Consider the following 13200-nt stretch of genomic DNA (forward strand, 5'->3'; position numbering starts at 1 on the left):
GTATAACCAAAGCAAAATACATATAATTAAAGCTAAAAATATTAAACGAGCTAGAAATGTTATACAATATATATAAGATAAGTGTTGGTTGTCAGACAAAAATTCGTTGAAAACATGTTCAAATATATTTTTTAAGTCTTGTAAAATAAATTGTCTATGCCAGGGTATCAGTAAGTTTGCAATCTTTCCAAAATCCACACACTCTGCTCATCCCGCTGAGCTCTCCTTATTTTTTCGCATATGCCGCGGGCTTTTCAGGGAAAAAGAAAAGCAGGGGACTCACTGGGAGGAGGGGGCGAGCTTCGCGCTTTCGACTCGCGGCTGTTCGCAAATATGTTGCCAATTCGGCGGCGCATTGACGTTTGCCTTTTGTTTGACGTCTAACCGCCCCCCGGCCCAGCCACTCCCCGATTCTGGCCGCACAGCCTCATATCCAGCTCCATATCGACGTCGTCAAACAGCTCGACTTAAGTTGCTAACGAGCTGTGCGCGGCTTTCGCCATCGGCGGCTGGCGCAACATTAATAAAAATAAAAGGAAGCGGGAATACGGCGTTCTGAAATTTTTCCTTTGCACTTCGTGGCCCCGGCATTTTCCACCTCCCCACCCCCGCACGATTTTTTTGGTGTAATTTTTCAAATATTGTTCAATTTGCAAACGCGCGTTTAACGATGTGTGCGTAATTTAAGTGCCGCTGCAGGGTATCAAAAGGGGGCTTCCACTTTTTTTCGTCGGAGGTGAGAGGCGCCTTTTGAGGTTTCACTTTGATGCTGCTCAAATGGGCATTCGACATTCGGCATATTGTGCAATCGCTTGTGCGCCATCAATTACAAATATGATTTAATTAATTTGTTTAACCAAACATTTTTAATGGCCGTATTGCGGGAAATCAAAGCAAAAAATAGGGGTTTGAAAGGAAAACTTGAATATAATTTAACAAAATTCGAAGGTGATTTTTGGCAGCTTTAAAAAAATATTTACTGAAGAGCTGTGATTTCAAAAATAAATAAAATAAAGTAAACAAAAATATAAATCCAACTTTATTTTCTTTTTTTCCCCCGATTGGCTAGTCTTGTTATTTTCCTCCTCGACATAAGGCATTAGTGGGGCCCCTTGACTTTCTTCGAAATCCGTTGGCCAACCACTTAAATAGTTTTTATCTTGTAATTACCGCCATCGTCATCAGGCAGACGCTCGTCCCTCCCCCTTCTGCCATATTTTCCCAGTAGTTTTTCCCCCCCACCTCCCACCAGCAGTTTTTTCACTCCGCCGTTTTGCAGCTTCCTGCTTGGATTTTCTCCAACTGCGAATGTGGCCCTGATTTGCTCAGCGCACCACTCCGTTCACATGACAGGCGGCGGCGGTGGTTTTCGGCGCCCAAGGGGCGGTGGGGCTGTGGGCGTGGCCAAGCCAAAGTGTCCACCAACGGCTGGGCATTGCGTGTGTATTACAATAATTTTTAATTACCGGCGTAAACGTAATTATGAATTTTTATTTCGCATTTGCCTTGCATCTCTTTTTTCCCGCCAGCCTCATTTTTCTCCCTTTTTCTTGCTTCGTTTTCCCACATTTTCTTCTTTTTTTTTGGTTTTCCTATTTTTTATTATTTATTTTTTGTACTTATACTTTTTTTTGTTCTGTGTGAGGTTGGCTTTTTCTACTGCCTGATCCGGTTGCCTGATATGCACAAAGGGGCTTCAAATGTGTGGGCTGCCTGGCGGCGGGGGGCGTGGCCAGAATTTTTGAGTTTCTTAGAAGGGGAAGGGGCGGGAGGCAGGCGATGTCACAATCACAAGGCGCGACCGGTTGCACGCAATTATCACAAGTGACGTGGAGCGGATATGCTGGGCCAGCAGTCTCCAGAATACCCTGCACCCTTAACCCCTGCCGGCCCCGTGCAGCGAATAAAACAATAAGTGCTGCATGCTTTCAGGCGCCACTGCGCCAAATGCTTCACGGCAGCCAAATGGCCACCGAAAGTGGGGGGTTTTCGCAGCAGAAAAAATACGGGGGCCGGGTGGTTTCGGGTCCTGAGATTTTTATGGTTGCCCGCAGCGTTGGGCGCCTCATTACTGGCTACTGGGGAACCGTGGGCGGAGGGGCGATTCGCAACGGGCGGAGGGGCGGTGCAGTGCAAGTCAGGCTCATCAGCCTTAACCCTTTTCCGCCATCCGGCTAGAAACGCCACCCTGCAAGTGCACTGAACCAAAATATGCAGCAGATTGGATTTTTTAGCCATCTAAAAGCATACGAAGTAGGGGGAAGTATTCGAAATCTCTTAAAAAAAGCCTTACAAGCATATATGACTGAATTAAAGAAAATGTAAACTAAAATGTGGTTTATTTACTTTAGAGTGATTCGTCTTTGCCCCACCTAAACCTCTCTTTCTGATTCTAAGCTTTTCCTGGGGAGTTGATTTTCTACAGCATACTCTTAGGCGATTTCTAAAGTGATTTAAAACCTTTTTTTTTTTTTTTTTTTTAATTAACATCTTTATTTAATATAATCCAGGAACAGATCTAATTAAAGCCTTTAACCTAAATGTTTTCTTAAGTAAATAATCTCTTAATTATAAATTATAATTAGTTTTCAACTTGGTATATAGGAGTAGATCAAATTACGACTAGTTTCAAGTAAATATAATATATTCTCTTAGGAGCAGCCCAAAATGTCTTCTTTTGAGCCTGCGAATTGGGATAGCCCCCTGTAATCTCCGGGCTAGACGATTACGGTGGGCAGTTTATTTAAAACCTCAAAACCTATTTCTGCGTTCCTTGATATTCATTTTAAAAACTTTAAATATTAATAAAAAAAAAAAAAAAAAAATAATAAAAAATTATAAAAATGTAAGATTTTCTAACGCCCATTAAATAACACCAAAACTGGAAAATGATAATTAAACTAGAAACATTTCACTTGGCCTTAAAGAGGTTTCATAACGTTTCATTTTAAAACCAAAACATTCTGAACTATTTTTCTGCCAGTGCACTGCATCCCTTGGCCTCCTCCGCTCTCCTTTCCTTTTTCATATATTTTTTTGTAGTTTAAGCTGACGCTGCCGCGTTGCATTTTTAGCTTCTTCATTGCGCTTAAGGACTTTTGACTTTTGTTTTATTAGTTGTGACCTGCTCGGCTGCCCCGCCCACCGCCACCCCTTTCGACGGACTTCTTACTTAACCAACTCATTTTTTTTAAGCCCAACTCAGTGTGTGTGGCCCTCTCCCTCTCCCTCGCACTCGCTGTTGCCGTCCCTGTCCGCCGTAGTATTTCTCATATTTTTAATTTCTGCACTTTGTCCCTATTTATCCTGGCGTTGGCAGTTTTTAATTTCTCTGCTTTTCCGGTGCAAAGTTAATGAATAATTGTGCGCACTTTTGCGGCAAACGGAGACGGCGAACGGCGGCGACAACTCTGCAGCTGGATGTGTGAAAGAGAGGGCTGCATGCCGGCAAGCCGGGCGGCGAAAGAGAGGGCCATATAGTGGCGGGCGGCGGGCGAAAGAGACGGGGCTAGTGGAGATAGAGTGGCGCGCTGAATGGCGCAAAGTGTGATTGCATCCGGCGCCTTAATGAGTTCTTGATTTAATTCTTTTTCAGCTGCCTTTCGTTTGCCCTCCTCTCCCCCGTGCAATTCTTCCCGCCACTCTCTACCAGATTCTGCCCGGCCACCTATTTTTCACCGCCACCACCCACCCGCTGACGTTGATTTCTTGCCATTTGCAGAGTCCACTGCCGATGTCGCTTTTCAGTGTCATTGTGACTGGAAATTGGTTGACACGGCCCAAGTGGGCAGGGGGATTCCCCCGAAGAAGGAGTAAAAGTCAAAGCGAAGCGGAAGCGGAAATAAGCCCGAAAGAGATGGTGGTTTATCCATGAATTCCTATGCATCAACCCATACAGAAGTTGAAAGAGATACTACAAAAGAAATAGTGCAGCATAGAATAACTTATATTGATATTTTCCCCCAAGAACTCGTACTCCTTACATTAATTTAATGTCCAGTAACCATCTGCCAAAACCTAAGAGCCATCTTCATCGACACTAATTTGTCTTCAATGAAGTACAAAATGAGCCGCTCAAGTGGCCTCTTGCCCAGCGTTTTGCAACTCCCCTGTTGGCCATTTTCCCGCCTCCACTTGACTTTGGAAAAGTGCGTGACCAACAACAGGACAACAAAGGCCGGGACAATGGCCAGGCGACACAAAAAGGCAAACCTGAACTGCCGCAGCTCCAACTCGAACTCCGGCGGAGGAAAACCCAAAGAAATACGGAACGCAACGAAATCAAACTGAAGTGCCAAAATGACAACGGGAAAGGGCGGAAAAAGCGGAAAATCCAAAAGGAAAGAGTCTCCGGGAAAGTCTGAGCCGAGACAAAGCCAATGCGTAATCAAAGTGCTCGAATGGCGGCTGGGAGGAGCGAGTGTCACCTTCTCAGACCCCGAAGTCCATCCATATCACACTCGGAGAAATGCAAGCTATGGAACCCCAAAAATATGCACTTCCCTTTAACCCAAAATAGGGTTTATTTTATTATTTGAATTGGAAATATATCTCAGGCCAAGTTTGCATAAATAAAATTCTATAAAAAACAAAGGAACTTTCCTGAAACAATATAATTTTAAGTAATATAATTATGCTAATACTATATTGTTGTTTATATAGTATTTATTCTTAATATCTTATATATTTTTAGATTTTTTATTTATATAACTGAAGTTTTTGGGTTCTAATTTCTATACCTCCCACACTTAAAAACCTTCTTTTAAAAAACATTAACATATACCATTTTCTAACAATAATATGGTCTGTATTTTTTGTAAATATTTTACAGTCTGCGAAAAATGTTTTCCCCATTAGAAATGACCCGAAAAAATACTATTTCGAAATAAAAAATGTTAAATATATAAACAAATTTTTAAATTACTTAAATTGCTGTATTTATTATTTTATTATTATTTTACAATATTTATAGTATTTATATTCATTTCTATTATTTTTCCCGAGTGCCTGGCCGAGGCAGGAGCCGCAACCAGACGACGCCACATCGTCGTTGTCGTCTCCTTAGGTGGATCAGCATCGCCTATATAGCAATAGCTATGGCCATAGCATCTGGATCGGGGTTTGGAGTTTTCCGGGCTCTTCGGGGCCTTCGGGGAGTGCGGAGGGAGCGCTGCTGCATGGGTCCGTTCGTCTGCCTGTCAGACACAATGAGCATCATTGTGTTTTAAGTGCGTTTGTTGTCCTGCCTTTGGAGTCCTTTTGGGCCCCCCCAAAAACTCCTGCCCCCTTCTTTCTGGCCCTGAACCACCGGGTTCGGTTGTTTATTTATTCTTTTTCTTGCCCATCCACATTTTTGGCATCGGCTTGCCATGTATTTCCGTCCGGTTTTCTGCAGAGGCAAGAAGAAAGTGGCCAGCCAGCAGGCAGACACTTTACTTTGGCCATTGTCTCCCCGATTTGAGCCCCCCGACTCGGCCGCCCGATTGCCAAATGAAAAGCGTTTTCAAATTAATTGATTAAAGTCCATTACAAGTTGCTGCGAAATGACAGTGGCAATTGTATGAGAAATGACTGCCGAGGACTCCTGGACATCGGAGATGGCACAAATGGGATTGCCAGCGGGGCGACTGGAGGAGGCTGGAGAGGAAAAGGACATCGGTGATCCATTGAGAGTGGCCAGCGAGGATGGGGCAAGGATTTCCCAAGCATTACACATGTGGCAAGGCCCATTGACTTGGCCGACTCCAAATGGGAAAGGAATTACTTGGCAGAGGCAGGGATTATATTAAGTAAAGTTGGGGTAGGTGAATATAAACAAAAGATAACTAAAAATATAGATCATTTGAATTGATAATTTTAAAATTATGATCTATATATATATATATATATTTTGACATTTTAATAATATATCTATTAGGAATTTTTTAAATAACTAATTTGGTATATAAGCTAATAATAGTTTCACAAAAATTACCTTGATATTTCCAGACTTCGGGCTAAATCACTCAATCACAGGCGGAATCCATTCGGAATTTCCTCATTGGCCCGGCCAGTCGAACGGCGGAATTTTCCGGAGCCCAAGGAAAACACCTCAGTCGGATTGTCCGGAAAGCGCTTTCCTGCTGGATCTCCGGGACGTCGGAGGGATTTTATTTATGTACGGCTGGCCAGAAGAATGCCCGGGCCATTTCTCAGGGCCCCAAAGTGAGGCCAATGTCGAGGAGAAGTCCTGCGGAAAAAGGAAGTGGCTGGCTGGCTGTTCGTGCACGCCGAACAAATCAAACTTGTAAATTAGCAATACTCATTGACAAATATTTCATTCAGACAGTCGACCTGCCATCTGCCAGTTGCTCCCGAACTTCAGCATGGGAGTGGGCACGAAGGCCCTGTTCTTCTGGTTATCATCGGGCGAGTCCCTTTGTTTTGTGAGAGCCAAGACTATGCAATATTTCAAACACGAACTTTGCGCGCCAAAGATTAATTAACTTATGTCAAAGTAATTTTCAACGTTCGTTAAGGCGACACGAGCCATCGTCCTGCGTCCTGCGTCCTTCGTCCTCCGTCCACCGTCGAGGATTCTGCAGCCAAGCGAAATTGATTGTCAGTCATTCAAAGACATTTTTTCTTATTTGGCCCAGGCTGGCCGGGCTCAAAGATATTGGCTTTTAATGGGGGTTGGCCGGCAGTTCGCCTTGCGGCTTACCGAAGGTCAGAGGCGGGGGCCCATTTCCCATTTCCCACCGCCCCTCCCCATTTGCCAGGAATATTGTTAGTTATTCGAGGGGGGCGGCCAGGAGCGGAGCCGCAGACACAGTCAATAAGTAAATAAATGAATGTAATTACAAGCTAAATAAACACCAATGCGATTAATGGGGATTTCCCCTCCACATGAAGGAAAAAAACCGAGCAAAAATAGGGAACACACAAGTCTGTCACGTGGCTTTAACTGGAGGGCTAACTTTAGTTTTTACTTGGGTTTTTCAAGGAACACGAATAAATTAATAGAAAATATTGAGCTTTGACCATTTAATTTGGTTTTCTTCACAACTTTTGGTTCTACTTTTAATTTAAATAAATTTGATATAAAAAAATATTACCATTAAAGTGTTTTTTTCACTTGTTGGTTGGCATTAACTTGTTCAAAGGAATTTTCCTCCCACTTTTTTGTGCAATCTTCATTTTTTCGGGTTTTTACAAATATGCTAAGAAGTCGCGGCCGCAGCTACTGCATAAAGTAGAAATTTACACATTCTTAGCGAAATAAATACGCAGCACAAAGCTAAAAAAAAAGGTTAAAAAAAGAGGCAAAGGGAAACATGCAGATCTTGTGGCGAATGTGGAAAAAATCCGCCACACAAATGGAGGAGATGAAGTAACCAACTTGAGTGAAAATTCTTATAATTTTTCCAACGCCCACACACATTCGCACAAAGTAACTCAGGTCAGGCGACGGTTTTGCTTTTTTTTCGGGGGTAAAGGCTTAACAAAAAATGCTTTTTAACATTTAAGATGGAGCCGGGGGAGCAGGTTGAAGAAATGCTTTGGTTGGGCGAAAAAAGAAACACACACACACTCGAGAACATAAAGAAGATTTCAGCTCGTCATTTATGCGTTTATCTGCGGCCGCCAACAAACGCGCAATGTGGCAAGTTCCCTTTGCCACTTCACCGCCCGCTTTTGCCCGGGAAAATGGAGGGGGTGGGGGAAAATGGTGGGTTGGAAAAGCGGCCGAGAGTGTGTGCATAGGGTGCCAGTGGTGTCCTTAAAGTCCTTATTTTTAGTTAATTTTATTAGTTTTATATTGAATTTTAAATTAAGAAAACGCCTTTTTAAAATATTAATAAATATTTAATTTTATCTTTAGATAATTTTTTGAATAATCAAAAAAGTGTCTAAAAGTATGCAATAAAAAATGTAAGGTGCGGAAATCTTAAGACTCGATGCTTTACTTGAAGATTTCTTTTAAATATATACTATTTAATATCTATTTTGGTTGTTTCTTAACCTTAATTAATTTTAGTGCCAAAAATTCTGTTTAAAAAGACTTTTTCTACTTTAGAGATCCCAAGTACCCTGCGGAGAAATTCGTGCTAGCCGAGCCCAAAGTCCCGAATCGCGGAGGCTAAGTGACAACTTCCGACAGATGCAGTGCGCCCAAAATTATGCAACTGCAGGCTGCCAAGCGAGCAGCCAGGAGCAAAAAGGACGAAAAGGACTCGCATTCACATGTGCGACCGCTTCGCAAATCTTTTCTTTTTGGCCAGGCCGAAAAGTACCAAGAAAAAAGAGCAGGCAACGCGGAGGGGTTAGAAAAATACGCGAAAATTATATTTAAGATGACATTTATATTTGCTTTTTTTACATTTTTGGGAGAAGGAGCGCCTAGGGTGAAGGCGATTCAGCTGCGGTTCCTGCTGCGTGTGAGCCTTGTTAACCTGTTTCTTTGTTTGCCGGCCGTCTGGCAAAAAGAACAGCGGCCAATTAGCCCAAGACTTGCCCGGTTTACAAGCCATCTCTTAATTAGGAGTGTTTATGTTTATTTGCCAAAGGATTTGGCCAGGGGAACCAACAGAAAAATACAAAAAAAAAGCCCGGAAATAAAGGGATGCACAACTTGCACTAAGCCTCGTGTCTTGGCCAAAATCTTCTAAGCCCTTCGTTCTTGGGCCTCACTTTTTGCCACCCCCAACCCTTGCATTTGGCTGCCCCTTTTTTTTTGTGTATGTTCTGCTGGTGCTTTTTAATTAACATTTAACACGTTTGTGCCCCTAGATCCTGGAGCGAAAAAATGACATACATCAAAAGCGAGCAGAGACAGACAGATTAGGACAGTTGTCGGGGGCGTGGCTGCCATTACACGCGTTAATTTCATTAAAATTAAACACATGCATGGCCAAAAACAAAGGGACGGCTCACTCTGGCCGGGCTAAGTAGCCGGAGCCCGGCTGGGTAATATAAAAATAACATTAGCCCCCTGTCCTTGTGCAGGACACCTTTTCGCCACTCGCAGGTATTTCATTCTATTTCATTTTATTTTATTTCACGTTACTTCTTTTTGTTTTCCGGTCAGGAACGAGGCAAAACCTGGCCGACAATGAGCTGCGTTCTACGTGTGCATCCTTGCGGTGCCATTTCCCCGTTTCGCTGCGCTTTTTTGTCAAACGCTGAATTTTTGTATCTCCTCGGCGAGGCGCGTCTGTCTGTCAAACGTGGACTGCATACTTTTAGGCTCGCCGCGCACCTGCACACCCGCCTTCCCGGGCCGGGGGAAAACCCCACGGCTTTTCCCAACCACAGATGTAATGCCGAATGGGATTACACGGCCTTAGAGCAGCTGCTGCAAATGGTGACTGTCTATAAGTGAGTGGCACTTGACAAACGCCCAAGTGCATTCCGCTGGATGCGTTTTTTCTCTGTGTACAGTAAACACCACTTAAGCGCAGAAAGGCCTTCATTCATTGGGGAAGTTTATTCAACAGAAATTTTATTTTCTGATTTATAGACTGACGTTCTAGTAGGTAACATTATATGGCAGCTTTTCTCATTTAAGATATAATTTTAAGTTATTAAAAAGTGAACCTAAAGTATTTAAACAAAAATATACTAAGGTCCATTTTAATACTAAAAATTTTTAGTTTTTTGTAAAGCTAACATTTTGAAATACTTAAAAAAAAGTATAAAACTCTTGAGTCAATTATAAAATTATCTAATGGTTTTTAAAAAAATGAGAATAAAATATGAAGTTAATATGCAAGCCTTGCCTTTTATTCTCATTTTTAAAATATTATATTCTTACAAAATTTGTATTTTGAATTTTTCTTTGCTTTATTTATAACAATATATTTATTTTGAGGTGCGCTTTTTGAATTAAATACTTTTCTTTACTCACATTTTTACTTATTTTCCCACAAACCCCCCCATTTATCAGCTTGAGTTTCCACCGCAGTCCCAACTGAAAATCCCAAGACTTTGAAGCAATCAATGCCACACCCAAAGCTAGTGCCCCTGCTCCGCCATTCAATCCAATCCGTTTGGCAATTATCAGGGCAACCCATTGAAATCCACAAAACAAATAACTGAAGACGAAGACGCGTAATTTTGCTGGCAAAAATTAAAAGCAGCTGTCAAATGCATTTGATAGTTTTTAACCCTGCCCGGGCAGGGTGCCCCAGCCGCACCCCCTTAACCCACAACCCTTTTCGGGGGGCTCTCTGCCCGCAAAACAACAAATAGAAAATTATGCTTCAATAAATAAATTTGCCTATGAAATCAACTGTGTGCAGATGTGTGTGCTTGAGCCGAGTTTGGGGGGTTTTTGGAGTAGTTTGCCTCAGATGTGATTTTGGAGGGGAGTTTTCCAGCGTCTGTGTGCGGAAAAGGTGCGATTAATTGAAGAGCTGACTGATGAGGAAGGGTTAACCTGGAACGACTAATTCCATACCCTTTGTAATATTTAAATAATAAGTATTATAAATTTTAAATATTTTAATAATTATAAATAAAACCATCTTAACATATTTCTGTTTAAAATCTTAAATAAAGGTTGTTTGATTTCGAAAGTATTATTAAATCATGCTTGCTTAAAAAAATGCCCAAAAAACGAATTATTTTGAGAGGGCTTAATAAACTTGCTATGCAATTATTTAATATAAATGGATCATTTTCACCGAGCCGCACAAAGGATAATTATCAACGCGACTTTCGCCGAGGACGGCTAGTTTTTTGTTTATCTTAGTGTCCCGCACATGTGGCTGGCTTCCTTTCATTTCGTCTGCATATGTGCCTGTGTGTTTTCATTGATAATAAAAGGATAATAATAAAGTGCGCGTCGCGGCAAATATTTGGCTGTCCCAGAAGATACCCAGCCTCATCCCGATCCGCAGCCACATCCGCTTCAAAATCAGACGGGCGACCCTTTCATCTGAGTGCGCCCGAAAGTATGCAGGGATTTCTGGCGACTGGCTGTGGGCTCGAATGTTTGTTTGTCTCTAAGTTCCTGTGCAATTTATTGTTTTCGACGTATTTGCGGCTGTTGATTTGGCGCCCAGTTTCTCCAGACCTCGCCCACACCCTGTAAAATGTAGCCCCCGTCCATAGAAAATGCCAAACTAACTCAAATTTGTAGCCGTCTAGGCCTTTCGGTTCCTGGCTCTCAGCGATGGCATTGCTTAATTAACGTGAACACGATTGCATCTGGTTTCTTTCCAATTGGCGTGGGAGTGTCTGGGCCGGTATTTCGATTCGGCTTTTAGCCCCGGGCCAAGCGGAGCGTTTTCCACTTGCGATGAGTTGCCAGAATTCGATATGCATCGGTGTCTTTGGGCAGCAGAACCCTTACTTGGGCAGGAGAAATGCCTGGAAACCAGTAATTTCTTGGGATAAAATATAAAAATGTCTTCTTTAAATATTTAAAATTATTATAACACTATAAAAAACAATATTTTTGCAACTTATAAATCATACTTATTATATTATTGTTACTAAATTGAATATCACAACATATTTATCAAACTCATTACATCATTTCCCCCCCTATGATTTCCAATAAAGGTTAACAATTTGCGTATCTTTTTTGATGCATCGATGCAGCCACCTGTCTCCCGATTCGGAGATGCATTTCTGCCTTTCCTTCTGCTGGACTAACCTCTGAGTAACCCCTGAATAAGTGGGGGCCTTCGATCCATATAGGGAATCTAGAGGAGATTGCAGGGCGACAGGAAGTAAAACGGAGCGTTGACAGTGGACAACATAAATTAACCAAAGTTGTATTTAAATCAAATGCGATTGTCATCTACAAGCGATGATTACCCTCCGCATTTTCAGTGGCCAACCCCTTGCCACCCCCCTCCCACGAGTTTCCCCACTAGTTTTCCCCCAAGATGACCCATTTTTGGGCTTTTCGCCAAGCCGTACTCCACTCTCAACCTTTGTTTTTCTTCTGTTCCGTTCGGCTTTTCATTTTGCTTATCGCAAAAGTGCTCTGCGGCTTTTTTGGTCTGGTGTCTTGAGATCTCGCAGGCACAGAAAGAAATTGTATTATTTTTGAGATATAGTTGGACAAACATAGAAAATAAATTTTCTAGAAAATACAGGCAGTTTTATTTAAAAAAAAACAAGCGTTCCCAAAAAAATTATTCGCCTAATGATTTTATTTCCTAATTTAAAATTTGAATAGTTTACAATATGATATTTCGTACTATTTTGCGCTGGGATTTTATTTTGTAATTTTAATATTTATGTAATATTTTAATAGCTAACAATTTTATATTGCTTATTAACTTGTTTAATTTTCCCCTAATTTCCTGAGTGCACTGGCAAGGGGTCTCCACTGTACAGGCAACATCTATCAGCGGCCACAAGCATAATTTGCCATTTATGACAAATTGATAATCGTTTACAACTTTTGTTTGGGGCACGCACCAAGTGCTGCTCTTCCTCCTGACCCCTTTGCCCCTCTACCCGTTTCTTTCTCCAGCTCAGATGCTGTCTTTGTCTCTTGGATCTGCAGCTAATTTGCATACAATGGCGCAGCCACGAGTCTTTGGTCAGGTTGTCAGGTTTGTACGCACTTTTGGCCACATCGATAAGCGCCACTCGTCGAGGGTTAAAGTTCGCTGCGGATAGAGGAATTGCACAAGCCATAACCGGAAAATGTGGCCAAAATGTATAAGCAATTAATCAATGGCTTGATCAATGGGCTTTTAAGCCATAACTAAAATAGTAAAGAAGCATTGAAAAATAGAAAAATATATATTTATTATATATTTATCTACCAAATTATTAATCATACATTTTTTATTTTTCTAAATCTCTTATGATTTTATTTTTCTTAAATATCCTATTTTATTTTTTACAAATTAATTAAAATCATTTATTTATTTGATGTTATAAAAAAGCTAAGATGCTTCAATCTACATTTATAAAATCTTTCAGAGTAGTTTATACATATATTATTTATAATATTTATAATAATTTATATATAGATAATAAACCTCTTTTGTACTTTATTAACCCACTCAATTTGCAGCTCACCATTTTCCCCACCCTTTTGCACTCGCTCACACTCGTTTTATTTTCTCTCTGGCGATTTCCCCTCTTTGAGTGGAAAGTCCGCCAAGGCCAGAGAGCTATTTCGAATTTCCCCTTGTTCGAAAACTCTTTCACTCAAAGCGAGTGAAATGGAGAAAGCGCGAGAGAACT

The sequence above is a fragment of the Drosophila biarmipes genome, chromosome X (genome assembly GCF_025231255.1).
Source record: "Drosophila biarmipes strain raj3 chromosome X, RU_DBia_V1.1, whole genome shotgun sequence".
In the NCBI taxonomy this organism is placed as follows: Eukaryota; Metazoa; Arthropoda; class Insecta; order Diptera; family Drosophilidae; genus Drosophila; species Drosophila biarmipes.